Raw genomic sequence first — 22397 nt, 5'->3', positions numbered from 1 at the left:
AATTACACATTTATCATATACGTAATCATTGTCCAGTTAGGTGATAGGATTGCTGATGTTTCTTTAAATAATGAGTCCAGATAAGCAGGATGGTATGAACAATTTATTAGGAGAATAGGCACAATACTATTACACACAGAACAAAAATGGCTGAAAACAAATCAAGGAGAATAGGGATATTTAGCAATTCACTTTTAGCTCATGAAATAAATTCTAAAGTTTCCTAAATCACTTTCTCAGGATAAACACTAACTTGTAATTCAGCTAACTGCAAAGTTTGCACCTGATTCACAAGCTCTCTTGTTCTCAGACCCATATTTATACTCTGCAGGATGTGTTATGCAAGATAAGTGCAAAGTTTGTTATGACACGAAAACCTATTTTCGAAGCCCTGTGACCAATTCATCCAGAAGTTTCTAGAGCCATGCTGCAACAGGCATCTCAAGATAGATAACGCAAAATGCTTATCTTTACTGTCATTGACTATATCACATGACAGTCCTGAAACGTTGTTGGCTCTATTTCTAGTTCTCCTTCAACTGCGTATCTCGTCAATTGTTAGCAGTTTGTTTAAATCAAAGAGCTTGCACTTCGCTTTCTTTCTTTTTGCTTTTATTACTGAGATGGATATTTAAACATATCCATATTATATAGATATTTAAACATAATGCAAATCTTGCAGTGCATCTTTCTATGTGATGAGATATTTAAAAGCACATAAACGTATGCACAAAGATACCGTTGCTAAAGTTACGTCATATTCATCATCAATTTTAAGCAAACACAGAATATGCATTCATAACGTAATGTGAAAAAAATATTAAATTCAGTGAAGTAGGATGTCTAGAACTGTTTCTCACCACAGGAGATTTAAGATCTCACTTTTAAGTTAGTTTTAAGTCACTTTAAGATTAAGATTAAAGACTCACCATAATTATAATAACATGATAAAATGTATGAAACTTAGAGTTCCATAAAAAACAAGGTTTGTAATGATCTTTTCCTTATTTTGTTCTTTAGTTCAATTATAAATAAGAAAAATATATTACGTGACTTCTGTATATAGCCCTTAAACTTTTTATATTCAAATTAAATAGCTTAATGAATACGGTGTTATTCATTAAAGCTATTTCAGCACACACATTTATTTGAAAAAACATATATATGGTATTATTAATTTAAGCTGTTTCAGCACACAAATATACATTTATTTGAAAAAATTAGCATACATTAATTACTATAAAACTTATAATTTCAGAACACTATAGTTTTAACAACTGAGATTATTTTTCTGTGTGGGTGCAATTTGTATATTTTTATTATAATGTCTTATAAAAATTTAACAAAAAATGCAACTTATTTTTTTTATCTACTGCCATGTATAATTTGTTGTACTACTTGTTCCTTAATATGGAAAAGTTGTTGCACAGTATGGCTCATAATTTGATTTCAATGTCTCACTTTAACTTTTTTTTTTTTTTTTGTCTTTTGACCAGAAGAATTTATTATGAATTATTATTATTGTTTTACATATATTATTATTAGTTACTGATGAAGATCAATAATGGTTTTGGTTTGGTTTATTTAATTACGGCTATCTGCCTAAGGGAAGGGATGCCTTCGTGGAGGACTTTCTAAGGGAAACTGGCTCGTATACACGTTACACATGGGAAAAACCATGAAAATGCCCATGCAGCCAGCCCATTCACAGGATTCGAACCTCGGACCGAACTACCAGTGTTCAGTGTCTTAACCGCTCGGCCTCTGGTGGGCTATATGAAATAACGAAAATTTGCTATCTTTGCTTTATTTCCAGCATAAATGCAAGTGTTTATTTTAGGAAAATAAAGCTGAATAAAATTTGTATATTTTTGCTAATTTTTTGAAAGATAATTTTGACTATTTCATTTGTATTATGGAGAATAACGAGAATGAAACAAGTAAAAACCTTTCATCAGATAACAAATAAGCGAAGATGCCAAATTTGAATATTAAGCGATAAAAAATTTTGAGAGCACACTACTCATACTTATCTCAGATGTTAAAAATCTGTTGGTTTATATTAAAAGTTGACTAATTCTTAATACAGAATACTATAACAATGCAAGCACTGACATAGTTTTCATAACCCTACATTTAAAAAACATTATAATTTAAAGATATAGCTTTTCCTGAAAATACACCATAAAGTACCACATTTAACCAATTTGTTACAAGCTTGATACCATGTGAGCAAACTTCAAACTGCATATCAGTTAGATTAAAAATGAAGAACAAGAACTGAATATGAATAAGGTACTAAATTTTTAAAAGTCTATAATATAAACAGGCTAAATGAAATAATGCATAAGTGTATATTTAAGTATTTATGGTATTAATTTTAGAAAAACACCTATTGACTCGGGAAAGTTTCGTGAATTTTAAACCAAGTACTGAAGTTGCATTCATGCCAAAATGAAACCACACTTTTTATATGCTCACATTTTATTGTGGAATGTAAATACAAGTAATCAGGAATACAATGAATTCACAATATTAAAAAATCACAGGTGGACATGAAGAATAATCTTACGAACACTCTATAAAACTGCTTTTAATTTTTATACAACATATGAAATTACCTTGAATTATAGAAGAAAGGTAGTTGAACAAATATGAAAATGAGATTTCATAACCAGGATAACTTCATGCAAAATTAAGAAAGCAGCTGCTAGAAATATTGATACTCTTCTGTTATGAGGATTGATTGTATGTATGTATATATATGTGCATGTCTATTTGTGTGTGTATGCATACATATATATATGCACATGCAAAATATATATACCAATTGTGGCCAATGTGCGGCTCGCGAGCCTTATACGGCTCTTGCAGGCAATTTGTGCGGCTCATGCATATAAAATATATGTATGAAATGTGGTAAACTAAAACTATTCAGTGTCCAAAAGGAAGTAATTAATTAGTTTAGACTCTTTTTACAAAGTTATCAGGGATTTCTTTCTATTTAAAACCTCCTCCACTACTTCTATAATGATGTAAATATGAACTTGTGGCTTTTAGAAAATTTAAATGCAGCTCTCGAACATTCCTGAATTCAAACGTGCTTACTGAAATGAAGTTTGGCCAACTCTGATATGTACATTTCTGAATCTGGTTCCGATAACAGAACAGGGCCAAAATATCTTGTGAAAGAATATATATTGAAATGCCTCACATTATTTATTAAGTGAAATGGATTTGGAAAAAAAAAAAAAAAAGGTACATAAGTTGTATCTTCAAAATAAACAATATGTTAATATGTAATTCCTTAACATCAGAAAACATACTGACAAATTATCAATAACATAAATGATATTCTAATGGAAATTATAAGTAGATACACTTATAACTATTAAACCAGTCTGCAGTTATAAAATATAGCAATTTTAATTTTGACATCAGTTGCAAAAGTATTGCATAGCAGAAATATACTTTAATTCACAATGGCATTACCATAATATTCCTGTCATTGCAACTTACTTATTATAATACAAACCCAGTTATTTCAAATCAATTTCTATATAATTCCTGTGTAATATAGTACTGCAAATATATTGTTTGGTATGCTTGTTCACACTTGAATTCTTAATTTTGTTTTATAATTCTTTAATTATGACCCGAGAAATGCATGCAAATAATTCCATATGTTATAAAATGCGTTATATATTCCATTTTAATGTGATCATATCTTTACTTTGAACATCAAAATATGATTTTAGTCTTTGAAATATATTCATGTCATAAAGTGGTAAACAGCACATCGCAAACTAATGAACTACAATATAATATAAACAGTGTTAAATAAACAAAATGTTGTATTAACATTTAGGCCTGACTCTGGCTCACTTTGAAAAAACTGACACCACTTCTGAACCTTAATGTAAATTTTTAAGCAAACTGTTGCTCCTTTTAATATTCCCCATCTTACTAATGAATTATTTTGGTAATTCATCACAAACGATGCAACTAGCAATTATGATATGGCGTTTTTATTTCGGCGATTCTAATTATTAAATTTTCGCCAAAAGTGGTAAACTTACACAGTTAAGTTCTAGTGTTAATGCTGACGTCCAAAGGAAAGAAAACCACGTGACCTGTAATAACCAATCAGCATTAGGTTACGCATTTTCCTCTTCTGGTCTTGAGACGCCTGTGCCAAAACGTAACTGGCACTAGAGTATTGCTTTTTAAAGCTGTAGAGACTTACCAAGCTCAAGAGGTGGCGCCATCTATCTTGTCCGGTGACAGTTAGTCCATTCATCGTTGTGAAAAACCTGAAAAGAGAGTTGCAAATTTTCTAGTGTATCAATGAAGTACAATCAGAGCTTAAATTGCACCGGAGCCCGGCTCCGGTACTTCTTAATTTTTGGGATAAATCATCATAATTGTAGGCGGAGCGCACCTGAGCCCTAAATAAGAAGGCTCCGGCACTTATTTTATGTAACTGAACAACAATTTTAGTAGTTCAATTTCAGTAAATTTGGTGTGGCTATCGAATTATAACTCTAATATCAGACAATAATAGAATTAACAAAAATATGTTCGAAATGCTTTGTGGTGGTGCATTAAAATCCTCATTTTTAAACCCTATTATGCATAATCTTCCTATATTTATATTATTTGATACAGTTCATTTATTGAAATGTATACGAAACAACTGGTTCAATGAGAAAGATTCAAACCAAACATTTTTTATACCGTCATTTGAAAACTCAAATATTGTTTACAATTCCAGTGTTCTACATTTAAAAAAATTGTATGAAATAGAAAAAAATGATAATATTAAAATGGCTCCAACTTTATCAAGAAAAGTTTTATTTCCGTCTTCTATAGAGAAGCAGAATGTAAGTACTGCTATTAAACTTTTTGATGAAAAGACTTTAGCTGCTCTGCAAATTGAATCACAGAATAATAGAACTGGGTATGGAAAAGATGTCTTAGGAACTAAACATTTTATTGATATAATTTTAAAGTGAGGAAAATTGTGAATGTTAAACACTCTAAAAAGGCCGTACAGTTTCGAGATGTATTTATGCAGCCTATAAGGACACCAGAAGATAAAAGCTTACTCTCCTCAAATACGAAATTGCCCCCCTTTCCTTCGCACCTATGCTTGATTTTTCGCCCATCTGTGCAGAAAGACTTAGAAGGTGCAAAACAAGACATCTGTGTACTTTGTCTGTCTGTCTTACAAAATATTTTGGTTTGGGGACATTTTTATTCAATTTGCAAGATGTCAATTTGCTTTTATACAGATATTCTACACAAATTATACTAAATCAGATTAGAAACTTAAAAAAAAAAAAAAAATCTTAATGTAGTTCTTTAGGAAACGCTATTACTAATATCTTCGAAAGCAAGCAGTTCTGGCTTTTTGAATTAAATCCGTTCAAGAATGCCTCCTTATTCCAAAGCCCATCTATGTGAGTAGCACGGAGTATAATACTCCGTGGTGAGTAGGTCACGGAGGATGGAGGGACTCTTATGTACTTAAAACTGATTTCTCACCTTTCGCCGTAAGTGTGGATGTAGTGAAGAGGTGTGTGTTACTGTTTAGAAAGTGGGTAATGACACCGAAATGTCTAGTATCCAAGCAACGAATGCATTTAGTTCGAATGTATTAATAATTTGATTAGATTATAGTAGTTCTATTTTTTAAGTTTTGGATTAAAAATGTATTTAAATTCTGCCAATGTGTTATGTGGCAACACCTTTTATTTAAATATTAGTAGACAGTTTTTATAGTAAAGAAAATCGTAAGTGATATTAATTTTAGAAATATCATCTCACAGTCTTGTTATGGAATTACATAGACGTAACGAGCATTTTTATTCGAGTAATGTTTTATAATAAACAATAAGGTGGGGAATTATTTAAATTATGAAAACCTAAAGCGAATAAAATTTACTTACTGCTATTTACAATATTTCCTCAAAAGTTTTATGTTTACGAAGTCAAGTTAACGAAACTAGCCCAGGTTAACATAACATGAATTTTCTTTTACGGTGTTAATAGAAATAGGTGAGTGCGTCTAATAAACGTTAAAAATAATAATAAAAAATATCTAATTAAGGGCCTTAGTTGCAGATTATGAAAGAGCTTCAAAAATTAATATTCCTGTCATTTGTAAATTAAATGTTCCATATAATTTTGCAAAAAATATGAATTGTAAAATGTCGGTGATAGAAAAAATAGAATCGAATATGATAAATATTTTTCAAAATGTTATAGAAATTGTAAACTTCAGTATTTGCCCACAGTTAAATAAAAAATGTAACTAAAGTGCAGAATTTCCCACTTATTTCTTTGACGCTTTAAGAATAATTAGATTTTTGTCAATTTTCTTTGACTTTTTAAGTGAAAATAGGGTGGTGTGTACATGGATAAAGTTAAGGGAGTGAGTGCACAATGCCATTTTTCTGCAATTCTGGGATGTTTTTTCAAGTGAAAATAGGTCGATATGTACTGCCACAGTAATTAAAATTGCATTTAAGTACATTGTTTTAGTTACTATAATAATTACTTGTTGCAACTCTGTAATTATCGTTACTGTTTTCGCTAAAGTATGGATATTCATTCTAAGGTGGCAAACATCAGCGGTTGATCTTTACAATATGGTAACTGGTAGTTTGGCGACGTTTTGGAGGCGATAAAAATTACTACCTGGGACTTTGGTAATAATGTGAGCAGTACTCAGTTCTGATTACGCATTATTTTGTGTGAGGGAAATGAAAGATCATGGGATATGTCATGTGATATTAATGGACGAATTACGGTTCTTTAATCGGAAAAGGGGGGAAATCGGGAAAAAATCTGGAAATTTTGTATTTGGCTTTATTCTGTGTTGTGTGAAGCAGTGTTCGTGAATTTTTGGATCCCATGGCCGTAACTAAAGTGAATTCGAAATGGGTATTTATGTATGTATTAATTTAATGTATGTGCTCATTTATATTTTAAGTAGTGTTTTTGAATTTAATTATATTTTAATTAAATGATAGTTATTTTGTGAATTTTATGTTTGTAGGAATTTGGTATACGTTAAAGTTGAAGTAAACGTGCATGGAAATAATTTAAATATCTGACACTAAGTATTTGTAATGCTTGCGGTATGAATTCGTTGGTGACGTGTATAATGTAATAGATGATTTAGAGGTAAAAGTTTTTGGATATTTTATTTATTTTATATGTGGAAATGTTCATATTTGGAAAGGGTAAATACTTTTTCGCGATCAGGTAATTTCATATATGTTCTTTTTACCGGGTTTAAAGATTGAGAAAATTGTCATGTATTTTCGTGAAATTTTTCTAATTTATGAGAAAAAAGCAGTGTACATGGATATAGTGAAGAGTGTGCGCAATGCCATTTTTGTGCAATTCTGGGATGTTTTTTAAAGTAAAAATAAGTCGACGTGTACATGGTTTAGTGATATTTTAATTAAATGATAGTTATTTTGTGAATTTTATGTTTGTAGGAATTTGGTACACGTTTAAGTTGAAGTAAACGTGCATGGAAATAATTTAAATATTTGATACTAAGTATTTGTAATGGTTGCGGTATGAATTCGTTGGTGACGTGTATAATGTAATAGATGATTTAGAGGTAAAAGTTTTTGGATATTTTATTTATTTTATATGTGGAAATGTTCATATTTGTAAAGGGTAAATACTTTTTCGCGATCATGTAATTTCATATATGTTCTTTTTACCGGGTTTAAAGATTGAGAAAATTGTCATGTATTTTCGTGAAATTTTTCTAATTTATGAGAAAAAAGCAGTGTACATGGATATAGTGAAGAGTATGCGCAATGCCATTTTTGTCCAATTCTGGGATGTTTTTTTAAGTAAAAATAAGTCAGCGTGTACATGGTTTATGTGTATGTGTTATTTTGAAAAACGCGTAAGGAGTATGGTATTGTGCACTTTTTCCCAATTTTGCAGTGAATATTTGTCATGATTAAGCAGTTTTGTTAGATAAAATTTCTAGCATAAGTGTAATTCGGCTAGTAGATTGTTGGAAGAAGTGTTCAGTAGATAAAAAGAAAAGAAGCATGTCTTTACTTCGTGAAGACAAAATGGCGGCGGGAAAAAAAAAAATAGAGGGTTGCTGTAGGAGAGTTGGTCGCCAAATGTTCGCCAAAAAAACGCCAGGTTACCATAATGTAAAGATCAACCACATCAGCATATCAAAAGGAAGTATAATTTGAGTTATTAAGCAAGGATTATATGAAAAATTAAAAAATAAAACACTTAACAATTTTCCAGAAATCTTCCTGTAGTTTCCTTGCACTGTTGTTATTCTTTTGTGCACAGAGATAAAAAGCACCACAGAATTGCATAAATATGTCAGTAAGCATCACTGAGGTTATCAGATTAAAAAATCAGTACTTTTTTATTATAGGGGCCCCCAAGATTGAATCGCTGATCAACCGAGATATCTTGCTATGTATTCTTATACCTCACTATATATGACATTTTGGAAACCACTATAAGAAAGTATCTTAAAATCATCTAACAAATAAATTTTCCAATTTAGAATGCTATTAAATTTCTTCATTCTATTTAATAGAATTAGTTCTTTTTTATATGTTATTATAATTGTTTATTTTACTTTTGTTAGAATAGGTGGTTTTTTTCCAAGGCTTGCATATTTTAACATATAGTTTTACTGTTTATAATATTCTATTGCATGTAAGTTCTTAAAAGAACAGATAACTTGTTATTTTGGTTTTCTGTTTATCTTGTTTCTTATTCTGATATAAGCATCAGAAAGCTAGTTAACTTTTATTTTGTAGTTGTATTTTTTAGTTATTGTAGTAGGTCATATATATAGTCTCACTAATGTGATTGTGTAATAATACTTTAAAAAAATCTAATTAAAAGCTTACAGCATGTGTGCATAAGTAATGTTTCTGCGTGTGATGTTTAATTTTATAGCTACTTCAGATTTCTATATACATTGAAGAGGAACTATATATAAATGGTATAATACATATTAGAGGAAATCAGAGTAATTTTTCTCTGATATATATTATACCATTTTACCCCAACTAACTTAGAATTTTTTCCATCCAGATCTAGTATAATATATGGCATCCCAGTGTAAGTACCCAGCTTACTGAGTATTATGAGCTTATATTTTTCACCTTTAGGATTTACACACAGGTAGAGGCATGAAACAACAGATAACATTGATAGTTGATGGAATTCATATTTATGTGATGGTATCCATAAATAACTGTGGGTGGATAAAGTACCATACTTCAAAATGGTTGAAAGGTACCGTTAGATTTGTAATATAAGATATTTTTGATTTCATTATATCTAAAGATATCATTTCTAATAAATTGCTGTGTTAGTGTCAAAATCTAATTATTAGTTCAATTTATTTTAAAATAATGATGGATTTGTATCATAATGCTTTTAGTATATATTATTTTTTAAATCTTTGAAAATGAATACTTGCATATTAATGCAACCACCTTGGCACAATTTGGTGATTTTTTATACGTAAAAAGGTAAACATTACTTACTGGGTGCATGTTAGTGGGTTTGGGGAATTTGTTATGAAACTGTTCATATTTATTGGAAGTCAGCAGATATTGTCATCATATGAAAAGAAAACATACTTTAGCAATTCAAATCACAAATTGTAATCATTAAATAAAGATTAGAAAATAAAAATAAAACGCATTCTTCACCAAATCTTTCTGTAATATTTTTTCATTATATTAGTCCAAGTATACATTGATCTGTTTTAGCTAAAAAATAATCAGAGGTCTTCACAGACTCGGCATTACACAAACCTTGGCAACACCGGCTATCTGTCAAGCATACCTTCTTATTATTGTTCCAGTTTGAGATTTTGCAGCAAAATTCTATTCTGCAGAAATTTTACTGCAGTTTCTGCTAATGCTGGAAAATTTCACAAGTAAATATTTAAAAATTAAATTGGTGCAAAAAATATCACAATTTGTTTATAAAAACCATTGGAGCATGGAACATAACAAAAAGAATGCATATGAAAATGGCGACGTTGTTTGACTGAAAAACTGTTATGTGCATAGTTGGCACATTCCGAAAATTTGGCAACTTCTACTGAGATGGCTGTAATAGTGTGTAAGTACCTAAAAATGCTTGAAACTACTCTTATATGCGCCCTCAGGTCGGCAAACATTTTTGGCGAGAAACTCCTCTGTGCCATATTACTATCTAATTTTTTTGTCTACGTTTCAAACTTTAAGCCTAAAATGTCTCCAAAAACGCACAATCTAAGCTAAAAATGTGAAACAAAAACAAAAAATTTAGATAGCAAAAACATGAAGTTTCTAACCAAAAATATTTGACAAGAATCCATGTACACAGCAATATGTTTTAACTTAAAAAGCATCTACGGATTGCACAATATAGGCAGAGAAGGAATCTACGGACTATGCACACCTCGCTTTAATAAATTAACGTAACAACAATAAATTTCAAAGAATACCATATACACAGCATTCTGTTTAAACTTTAAAAAAATCATCTACAAATTGCACAATCTAGGCATTGTGCACAAATCAACAAAATAAATTAAAATAAATTACAAATAATTCAAAAAACAACAATATCAACTTCTGTTGATATTGTTAAAAAAATCCATAGTTAAAAAATAATGAACATAACATTCTACAAAATAAAAACAATAAAATAAAATGCACTTACTATAATAGATGTTTCTTCGAACAGCAGAACGTAGCTTTAACATGCCGCCACATACTCTCTATGGTATTTATGTGATAGCCAGACTTCCACAAAATTCATACTATGGTTCACAAATAAATGTTCAAAACCTTCTTTTTATAATTCCTTGTAAGATTCCAAGCTATCCAAAAAAATAGTTGTACAAGGCTCAATCCACTTTTTAATACACTGCATCAGCGTTTTCTTTCTTCTATCATGCACAGCCACTAAAAATAATCTCCCAGACCCACTTGCAACCACGTCTCTCATTGCAACATAGGCCATTTCAAAACATGCACGACACGAACCATCGAGCAATTAAACCGCTCCAGCAAAAGGGTTGCCATACAACACGCAATCATGCCAAAAACCAGCGCAGAACACATATCGCCACATTTTGTGATCTTAGAGCGCATATAAGAGTAGAGCCAAATGCTCATAAAAGTGATATGAAAAGCAGCAGTATAAACTCACAACCATTAAAATATCAGTACTTTTTCGTTAACTGGGTATCAGAATGTTTTACTTTAATTTTTATTGCATTTAATTCATGTTAATAACTAGAAAAATGTGTAGGAAAAAATTAGTTTGTGTGATTTAATTTATTTATCTGATTCTTTATTAAAAGTTGTTTAGTTGTAATACAGCAGGGGCAAATATTCTGGTACCCAGCTAATAGAAAAGTGCCAAAAAATCCATATCTATTACTTTTCCATTTACTGCTTTATGCAAGCAAGAAATAAAAATGAAATTAATTCATTAATTGCAGCAACATTACAATAGCATATGCTTTAATAAATAGTCTTTCCTCACTTCAACTGCAATTTCTTCATTTCCTGCCATTATCAATGTTTCCTTTTTACATATCATAACCCTCTGATTAGCACAGGAAAAGAAAAGAAAGCCGAAATTTCCAAAAACTGCCATGAGAATAAGTATTTTCTTGATTTGGCTCTAGTGTAGAATTGGGTGCCCCTTCGATTGGTGATAAATTTTGTTCAATTTTGGTGATGAAGCCCCATTTTTGGTTACCGTGATAGTTAACTTCATTAGCTTCCTGACATTTTTTAAGTGAAAATGGATCGATGTGTACATGGACAAAAGTCAAGGCAGTGTGCAATGCTGAGTTTGTGCAATTCACTGATATTTTTTTTATTGAAAATAGATATACATGTACATGGACACCGAGTTTGTGCAATTTTTTGGTTTCTTTTAGTTTTGTGTAGCAGCCATCTTGAAATTGTTCCTTCCTGGCACTGATCTTGACGTCCTCCCGCCCCCCAAAAAAATGGAAAAAAAAAAAAAAAAAAAAACAAGGGTCACCCAATTGTAAACTTTTACCCTTGATTTTAATGACAAAATGCACCTGGTACTTTATACCTGGATTTATGTAGTTTTAATATATTGCCTTAGTTCCTTGGATGCACTTAAATATGCATTCTAATAGACATCACAGAAATATTCTAGTCTGTATACATATATGTACGGCCTTGCCAGTCAGATGGTTAAGTATAAATGATTCCAGATAAAGCTAAGCAGTTAGAAATTTCATTTAATGTATATTGTACAATAGTCTTGATTGGATGATATAACTAAAATGAATTTGCGTACTAAAAATATATAACTAAATTTGATATTCATCTTCTGTAGTGGCCTTGGCAAGATTGCATTAGTACACTTTTATTTTGACGAGAAATAAATAGTTCCTGATTTGTGCGTGTACGAGAAACAAACTCTACCCAGAAAGAGGTGGGCCAATAGGGCACAGCCTTCAGGTAAGCAATAGAAAGGAATGTGAGTAGGAATTGGCAAGAGCTGCATGGCTTTCTTCAGCCTTTTTATTATTGAGGGAAGTAATGGAATAGATTAGGATTTCCACGAAAAAAAAAAAAAAAAAACACCTGTCATCAGATTCATTATATAGATTTCAGTAAGCATTGTCACAAAAGTAGAGACAAAAGCTGCAAAATTAGAATAACAGTCTTTATAGCCATGTTATTCACATCTTATCTTTCTAGTTATTTCAAAATTTTATGGATAAACCTATACACCACACTTGTGCTTCAATATTTTTGTTTAGCTGGTAGCAAGAGAATTCAATATGATAAAGCCATCAATGTTGGTCATGTCTAAGATGCAGCAGATTAAAATTGTCTTGAACCGTGAATGGTTGTTTTTACTGATTATTTATTTCTATGTATATATTAGAGTTCACTATATCTTTCTTTCTTTTTTTTTTATTTTATTCAAACTGTAATTATCTTTCTCATATGATAATGTTCTTTTCAATATTTTGATATTTAGCCATTTAATTATTTTATATTTATATGGAAATCAATTTTAGGATTTTCAAAATTCATATATTTTTTAGATTAATTATATTTATTAGTAAATTTCAGTGATAACTTTTTTCAGTTGTTAATGGTAGCAGTTATTTTTATTTATTTAGTAGTGGTAGCTCCCATAAAATGCTAGACTTTAATGTGACATTTCCAGAAATCAACTCTCCCCTCCCATCTTTTAGAAAATTATCTTCATTTTGAAGTTTGGAGTAATTTGTTTCTATTGAAATACATGTTAGAGTTTCATCTTGATGTCTGAATCTTTGCACTCTTTCTTCAGTTTTATTCTTTTAGTTTAAGGCAAAGTTTCGATCTTTAGATCTTATGATATTTATGCAAGGTGGTAGGTGAGCTGTCCTAGGTCTTTGATTTCCAACGTCTCTTTTTAGCTGTGTGTGTTTTCTTATTATCTTTTTCACGTTCACTTCCTATATTATCTACATAAAAGATTATATATAATTTTCCATTGTTGTTTTTGAAAAATAAGCAGTGGACTCCTTTTTGCTTTGCGTAAATGATAGGTTTAGTAGCATTTTCCCAATTTTTATATTCCAAGCTCTAGCTGCTTCTTTTAATCTATTTATAAAATTCTTCTGCTTGTTTTTATCCATTTATAAATTAATACTTTAGCTTCAAACTATATTTTTATTTCCAGCTTAGGTTGAGTCATATTAATTTCTTCTAATTCTCCAAGAAGGAAAGCTGGTTTGACATCAACTAGTTCCCAGGTGTCATTTTCTTATGATACATTAATTTCTTCTTGAACAGCTTTGAGCCATTTTCTACCAAAGTTTGAATCACGTTCTAGATTTCAGGTGCAAAAACCCTGACTGAATACTTTGCATGATATCTGTAGTGATCAGAAGGTTTAACTTTTTTACTCAGTTTGGTCTTCTGAGTCCTAAAAGTTCTTCACTATATTCTGATATTTCTTCTTTTCAAGAACCTCATTCTTCTATTTCTTTTTGTATTAAGCTTTCTTCTTTGGGATTTTTTTATCTTGAGTGAGAGATGTGCTTATAATTTAGGTTAAAATAACATGCCGAACTTTTAAACTCGCGTGCTTTTATGTTCATTAACTCTCTGACTGGCCAAGCTAAGAAGGCACAAATTTTCCAAAACTACTGTGAGAAAAAATTATTTTCTTGATTTAATATAAAAAATTCTCCTGGTATTTTATATCTGGATTTGTGTACTTTTAATATATTATCTTAATTTCTTTGACATATTTTTAATGTGCACATATATATACATTCTTACAGAAATCACAAAAATGATTCTGGTTAGAGAATTGGAGTGGCTTGAATAAATTGAGCAGATCGACTCATTATGCTTTACCTCCATGATTCTGTAGCCTTTACTTCTGTTATTGTAGCCAATGAATATTCCTTCTATTGCATTATCATCCAGTTTGCCTCTTTTTGATTTATAGATGTAAGCAAATGCCTTATACCTAGTACTGAATTGAGAGAGGTTGAGCTTCTTTTTATTTCATAATATTTGCAGAGTGTTTTCACATTGAGTTTTGTAGTTATAAGATTTTGTAGATAATTTGCAGTCAACATTGCTTCTTCCTCATGTTTGCGAGGTCGACTTGCATTGGCTGAAAGACATCATTTCTATTAGAAATCTATTTTTGCATTTGCGAACTCCATTTTGTGCTTGACTATATGGTACAGTTAACTGATGACTTATACCATGTTTCGTAAGATATTCTTCAAGTTCTTTAATTTAGTATTCCACAGTGTTATCACTTCTTAGTATTTTTACTTTTCTTCTGAATTTATTGTTTGTTTTGAAGTTGCATTTATTTTCTTTTCATTTGGTAAATCTACAGTAATCATCAACAAAAGTTATGAAGCTTAGGTAACCACTGATGGATGATGTTTGCATTGCTTCTTAAACATACATGCAAATGAGTTCAAGCAGTTTGGATGCTCTAAATTTTGATTCTTTAGGGTATGGAAAATCAGTTAGTTCACATTTTATGTACTGAGTACATGTGTTGTTATATTTTCAGTTATCTAGTGTGATTTCTTTGGTAGGTTCTTTGTTTACTAGTTGTTTATTTGCTTTGTGGTTTCTGTGATCAAGACGTCTATGTTAAAGTGTAATACAGTTTTTTATTTTGCATCAGAATGCTATGGGAGCTGACGGTGCATTCTTTCTTTCAATTAGTGTTTTTTTTTTAATTTAGTAAATATTGTTAGTTCTCATGACATTATAGAAAAATTTGTTCTTTCACAATTATACATTTATTTCCTTTAAATAGAACTGAGGGTCACTTTTCTGTTATTTTCTTGACATTAAATTTTGCTTCTAATTCAGGTACACTGGCAGAGGGGAGGACAGTTCTATATCTCCCGTTCTAGTGGGCCGATTGCCGAAATTCAAATTGCGTTTTTCATCTCCCGAAAGCGCGACTTGGGATATGTATTAGATTTATATATAGCATTGTTCTAACACAGGTATTTTGACACAAAATTGGACTTTTCCTGAAATAACATACCAATTTTTTTTTCCATTTTTCGATTCTACAACTCAAATTATGCCTAGATATTAAATTTTGTAAAATTTAATGTGAAATTTACGAAGAAATTCACAAATTTATCTTGGTGCAATATTTTCAATTTGTGCTAAGAATAATTCACTTGGCGAACTTCTTGTACATATAGCAACCAATTTTCCTTTCCCTTCCATAATGCCGGAGTAAAAAAAAAAAGACATATACAAATTTTCTTCCACATTTTTTCTATTAATTTTAAATTAGCAAATGCAACTTTTTAATTTAATTCTCTTCTACTGTGATCATCTCTGTTGAAAGGATCTTTTAATATTACTTAGTGTATTTAAACTCATGATTTTTTATTTGCGTCTCTGTGCAATGATGCACACTTTATAAACAGTGCATCTTATTTTTGTAAGCAAATGTTAATGTACAGTTATTAACATACTGTTCAAAATTCTTACTTGTATGCCAGCAATAAAGGGATGCTACCTGATACTAGTGATAGTAAATGTGCATGAAAGTTGTTGCTTCCAAATGGATCTATGAATTGTCCCTTCTTTTTGAAATCTTTTGATGATGCATTGAAGTCAACACATCGTGGATGATAGATAACGTTTGGGATATCTTCCACTCATTTACTTCTAAACTCGTGGGTACTTTTCCGTTGAGGTCAGCTGCATAGGTTTCATCCTATTGGTTTTACGTGATGATTAGTTTTTCCGGAAGATGAAACTATTCACTCTTTAGTCATAGCCGAGAAGGCTATCGCTCAGATGATGAGTGGTGTGAAGATCACAACTGGCTCGATTGCTAAAATATCATTTTTATTTTGAACAGGAAAAATTCTTCTGAATATATTTTTGCTTAAGTTAGGATGGACTAGGGATGCTAAATACATCATTCAGTTTCTGTATATACAGTTTTGCATTTTAAACAGCAGAGAAGGAAGGCAAGGTGAGAGATGTGGTTTAGTCAAGCAGCAGCAAATGAGAAAAAGTAAGCAGTCATATTTATAGACGAAAAGTCTTTGTGTTAATCTTGAGCAGCAAATGGGCTAAAGATTTTGCAGTGTGAGAAGGTGAATAGTGACGGAACATGCTGCAGAGTGATGCAAAATAGTGCAGCGTAATATCTTTGAAACGTGGGTATGTTTAATTAAAATTAATTAATTTAACCCATTAGCCGCTGGTGTTGCATTGATGTTACAGTCAAAATAAATGTGTTTATAAATATAACTACTTAAGATATTTTACACCAGCAGATGATTTTGTGTAGAGAGTATTATTTCTGTAAAAAAATATTTGACTTCAACAATCATTTTGTTTATAATAATTAATTTCATACTTTAAGCAAAATTTTCAACCGGATATTTTTGCTAAAAATATTTAACGAAAGAATCGCCGTCTTTATGAGTGATCTATTTTTAGTCAAGGTCACTGTTTATCAGAACATTACATCAATCAGATGTTTATATTTGTGTTGGGAAGAAAGGGAAAACAGGTGTTGCGCTGATGCAACGTCAGCAGGAAACGGGTAATCAATCTCCTTTTTCACTCATTCCTTTCGATGTTCTGGTTCATGTTCTGGCTGCTTTAAAAATGCCTAGAATGAGGTATCTTACACTAGAAGAAGTCCTTCAAAGATTTTTTTATGAAAAACAGATGATGATAATGTTAATAATGACCAGAATGAAACTGATATTGCTGTTGTTCCCCCAGAAATTCCAGAAGCTAGTGATGAAGAAGAAGGGAATGACAATGTTTGAAATAATGATAATGATATTTTACCAAATGATACTGCTGGGGAAGTTGAAATTCACGTAAGAAATAAGTTTCAGCCTTCTAAAAGCAGTTGTAGTCATACTAAAAAGTTTTAAAAGCAGAAACTGAAAACTTGAAGTGGATAAAAAAGGAACTGTCAGTTATGTCTCAGGAAGAACGTAAAGAAAGAGATAGAAGAGAAATTATAAAAGACAAAATACAAGGTAAAACTAGGGACATTTCTGGTCCCGTTGTACGAGAATCGATATCACGTTTGCAATACAGGAATGTGAAGCAGAATTTGCATTTGACAATAGTCAAATTGACAATACTGATAAATTATATGAGTTTAGACCTTATCTAAACTTACTAAATATCTCCATTTTTTTACTACTGGAAATATAAAGTCTCTTAGATTTCAGATGCGAGATTGCATTATTCCTTTTGCAAACTCCTATTGAGAGTGTAGAATTAGCCAGAAATAGCTCAGCAACAGGAAGACCTAGTAAGTTCAGCATTCAAAAACCATTGCATGGAGATGGCAGACATTTTATCATAACGTCTGTTGATAACAAAAGACTTCGTTGTACAGAGTGGCATAGCCAGACTGTTTATAGATGCAAAGTATGTAATGTAGCTTTACATCATGATTGTAATGAAGCTTTTCATACTTGAATCTTTCAATTGAAATAATCTGTATTTGTAAAAGAAATATAATGCATATTTTAATATTAAATTAATTACAAGTAAAGTGATTTGTAGATTTCTGAAACGTTATACAGCTAAAAAGTAATCCTGTGCTCCACTCAAAGGAAACATCACACGAGTACAATCCTACTCACTAAACATCCGTAGTCTTATTCCGCTGATGTTGCGAAAATGCAACACTCGCTTTTCCCATAGGTAAGAGCATTTTTTTTTGTTTTCAGTGTAAAGTTATGTTATAAATGCTTAATTTAATATTTGTTATTATTTTCATGAGAAAAGAATCATTTCGTGTAGTTTTGGCGGTTAATGGGTTAAAGGCCTACTGCCAATTGAGTTTAATAATTTTGTTTCATACTTCATATATATATATATGTATATATATACTGTTGGATAATTGCTAATGACAGATCGCAAACAGCTAAATAGTGCATTAAAAAATGTGTTTGTATGCCAAGTGAAATAAAATAATGCCAGAACACTAGGACATAGCAATAAAGGTAATTTTTGTGCTCTGAAATTCTAGAAGGCTTTGAAAAGTGCTCAAGGGACAAAATAGTCATATTGTGCTAAATATGGAAAAATTTAAAAAAAAAAAAAAAAAAAAAATGAAAATTACCTTCAGCAGACATTCTGTCATAAGATGTTAGTTCGGGATATAGTCACCATGGAGGACAATTTAAGATTCCACATGTCATGTCATACTTTGCACATTATCCAACACCTGTTACCCCATTCCTCTGTTGGTGCACAAATGAGGGTGTCCTTGTTTATTGGAAGGCATTGTCGACCAGCAAGACTCCTCCCCAAAGCATTTGAAACATCTTTTCAGGATATTTTCTGGGCGATATCTGTCATGTTAGATCAGTTGTAGTCTATAATCCAGTAACAGACTGAATCTACTCTCAGCTAAGAATAGTACACAAACCCAGTTCTGTTGAGTCCAATTACAATGCTCGCAATATCATTGCAATCTAGGCAATGGAATGCATACAAGAGGATGGCAGGCATATAGTCCTCTTTGCTACAAATTTTTGGGAGATTTGCCTGCCAGTAGCCTGAAGTGACCACATGTCGCAATTTTGGTGGAACAGTCCAGCTTTTTGGAGGACTGTCCCGCGTCCCACTGATTTTTAAAAATGTCGTCCATATTTTAATAATCTTCATCAGAAGTATTTTAATAGCTGTGACTTACCTCTCGACCGTTTAATTGGAAGGGAGGTGAATTGTAATTTATTTTATTATTTAAAAGAGACTGTCTTTTATCACCTAATGTAATTTGTTTTGAAAATTGTGTCTTGAATTTTAAATGTGTGGTTTTAACTTGTTTTTATATGACTTCATCCTCTGGATTTGATACATTTGTCTACTTGTTTTTATTTATTGTATTTTAATTTCATCAATTGTACTTACCCCATCTCGCGTTTGGCGCACTATAATCAGCTTTGGTTTTGCGCCATAATCTCTCATTCACTCACTCACTCCCCTGTTTAGAAAATATCTGCATTTCTTATTTTAAATGTACTATAAAAATATAGTACCTATTAATTATTATAGTGATAAAGAAATATAAAAAACCACATAAAATGCATGCAGAGTAAACTAAATTAGGCGATGTAATGAGTTAGATTTACTCGATGGTGTTCGATCATTATTACGTCTCATCAAGGAATATGTATTGTTGTGTAACGGTGGAACATGTAGCATTAGCTGAAGAGCTATTTGCTTTCCATACCATAAACCGAAATCAAAGTTTCAGATCAATTGATTGTAAGTCGCATATGATCAAAACATTGTACGACAAAAAATTTGCACGTGCAAGGACAAAAACCGAAGCAATTATTTGTAATGTTTTTTCACCATATTCGTTTTCACAATTGCAGAAAGAATTAGATTTAAATGCACATTTATATCCATACATTATGATGCTTCCAACCACAAAGATTTAAAATTATTTCCCACAATTGTTAGACTGTTTGATTCAGAAGCAGGAATTAAAATTAGAATATTAGATTCTGTTTCATTGCCAGGTGAAACTTTTTTTTTTTTTCCAATGGCAGATTGTGAACAGTTGCAATTTTGTAACAGAGTCCATTAATCTATACTAAGGCCAGATGTGGTGGTCTCTTTATTATGGAGACACCTAATAGGTGGTCCACCATTGCCTCCTATGAAGGGATGGACCTATGAAGGGAATTACAACCATGCCTTCTCCGGGATTCGAACCCAGGCCCTTCGGTATCGCAATCAGGCTCCCCTAACCATTATATCGTCTGGGTGGCTGCTGGGTGAAACTTCATAAATAATTTTTGATTCAATAAGTATTATTTTAAAAAAGAATAATTTTAACATTAAAATTATTGCTTATTGTGAGGCAATAATTTTATTGTTGACACTAATGCAAATTTTTGTGGAAAAGGTAGAAGAGGCATCAATAACGTTTTTACGAAACTTAACGAAAGTTTGAACCAAAAAATTATTCGAGTAGGTTATGCAGCGCGCATTCTACACAATACTATTCAAGCAGCATCTGACTGATTTCCAGTAGATGTTAAAAATATTATTGCAAAAATTTATTCGTATTTATATATATATATATACTGTGCTAGTCGAAAGTGTGAAGGATTTTTGTGAAAGCACAGAAATCGAATATGAAAGAGTTATTGGTTACAGCATAATACGATGGCTAGCTCTTTTACCTGCTGTAGAATATATTTTTAAAATATACGAACCATTAAAATCCTACTTTTTATCACAAGATAAATGTCCAAGAATATTGCAGCTGTTTTTTGAAAATGACACATCACAAATTTGTCTTCAGTTTATCCACAACCAAGCTACATTCTTTCACAATGCTGTGAAAATTATTGAATGGGACAAAATTTCAATTACGAAAGTGTCAAATGAAATCAGTAATTTAAAAACAAAATTTCGAGAATGAATTGATAGCGATTGTGTTTCTTTGGTTATTCGAAAGGCCATCACTAGGTTGGAAGAACAAGACTGGATTTTCTGAAAGAAATCAGAAATTTTTATAACTGTTTTAAATATCTTGAAGAATGGACAGTTCAGTTCGAGGATATTCAAAATTTTTACAGGAGGGACATTTAAAAAAAGAGATTTTATGGGAATATGTGGAAAAATCTTTTGAATATATGAGTAACTATTTTCCAAAAAATAATATTTGCAAAAATGATCTTTTTGATGAGGTGTCATTGGTAAGAAGATACATTACTGATGAAAATATTAAATGTTGGTTGTCTGCAAATGTACAAACAGACAAACAATGGATGAAGTTATTCCTTCATTTTAAGTAGAATAATATTCTGTATCAAAATATTTTGAAAACTGTAGAATGCGTGGGAACAAATGCAGCAACAGAAAGTGTTTTTTCTAGTATCGATTGAAATATGGACAACTGAAAAAAACACAGTTGAATATTAAAACTTTAAAATCTATATTAAGCGTAAAATATAATTTGACCAATTCATGTGAGAAATTTCACGACATTTTAATAAATGATCCAAATCTATTGCAAAGTACTCACTCAGAACAAAAATATGACCATGAAAGAAAATCATAATTTTTGTAAATAAAAAATTTTAATTAATTTAAAATCATAATGTTCAAATTTTTGTTTTTTACAAATATTTTATAGTTACCAATAATTAATAATAATTATATTTTTGTATATTTATAGACAGGTATATGAATGTATACAATAAAATATATTTTTTTGAATTATTGGTCTGCTTTCATAACTAAATTATAATTCTCCCTTTGTGTGAATGAAAATGTGATCACTTTACCTCAATAGTTGTGGTGTGCCATTTCTTTTTGTTGTTAGCACTATTTACCTATCTTCTGCGGACATCGGACTGTGAACACGACCTCCTTTGTGATGTCTGCTACACATTCTATTTATTTGAAATGATTTCTAAAGCCTTGAAACAGCACTGCAGCTGATGTGGAACTACCTAGTAACATCTGTTATTTGCTCTTCTTCAGTCTTGCCAATAATAGGCCATGCATAAAATCACCTAAGTGGGAAGATTTAATGAAAATTGCAAGTTCGTTAATTAATTCTTTCCCATTAAATTTTGCTTTTAAACAGCAACAGTCAGTACATCTAACTCCTGTATTTTTTTTTTTTTATCAGCGCATCATGTGACAAACAACTTCATCAATCCCAAATTTGCATATGCACAACATGTCTTGCTGCATTTTGCACTTTCCACATTTTTCTGCCTTCAATTTTTTGGTTGCTATCAGTGCTGTGTCATCAGTCCTTGGCGGTTTTCTGTCGGTGTATATACTTTGGTT

At 31.0% G+C, this 22397-nt stretch overlaps 1 long non-coding RNA gene across 1 annotated transcript; it reads right to left on the bottom strand.

Annotated features, from left to right (window-relative positions):
- Window positions 1-83: 83 nt before the first annotated feature.
- Window positions 84-22279, bottom strand: LOC118184055 (uncharacterized). The gene is made up of 2 exons (XR_004757347.2): window positions 21884-22279; window positions 84-4313 (listed from the first exon to the last, which is right to left on the bottom strand). It is a non-coding gene; the product is annotated as an uncharacterized LOC118184055 (long non-coding RNA).
- Between the last annotated feature and the right edge of the window lie 118 nt (window positions 22280-22397).

This window comes from Stegodyphus dumicola, chromosome 5 (assembly GCF_044657685.1).
Source record: "Stegodyphus dumicola isolate Sdum_Otavi_A_Nest chromosome 5, ASM4465768v1".
Taxonomy (NCBI): domain Eukaryota; kingdom Metazoa; phylum Arthropoda; class Arachnida; order Araneae; family Eresidae; genus Stegodyphus; species Stegodyphus dumicola.
Note: the sequence above shows the minus strand (reverse complement) of the source record. Positions and strands in the feature narration are given on the sequence as shown.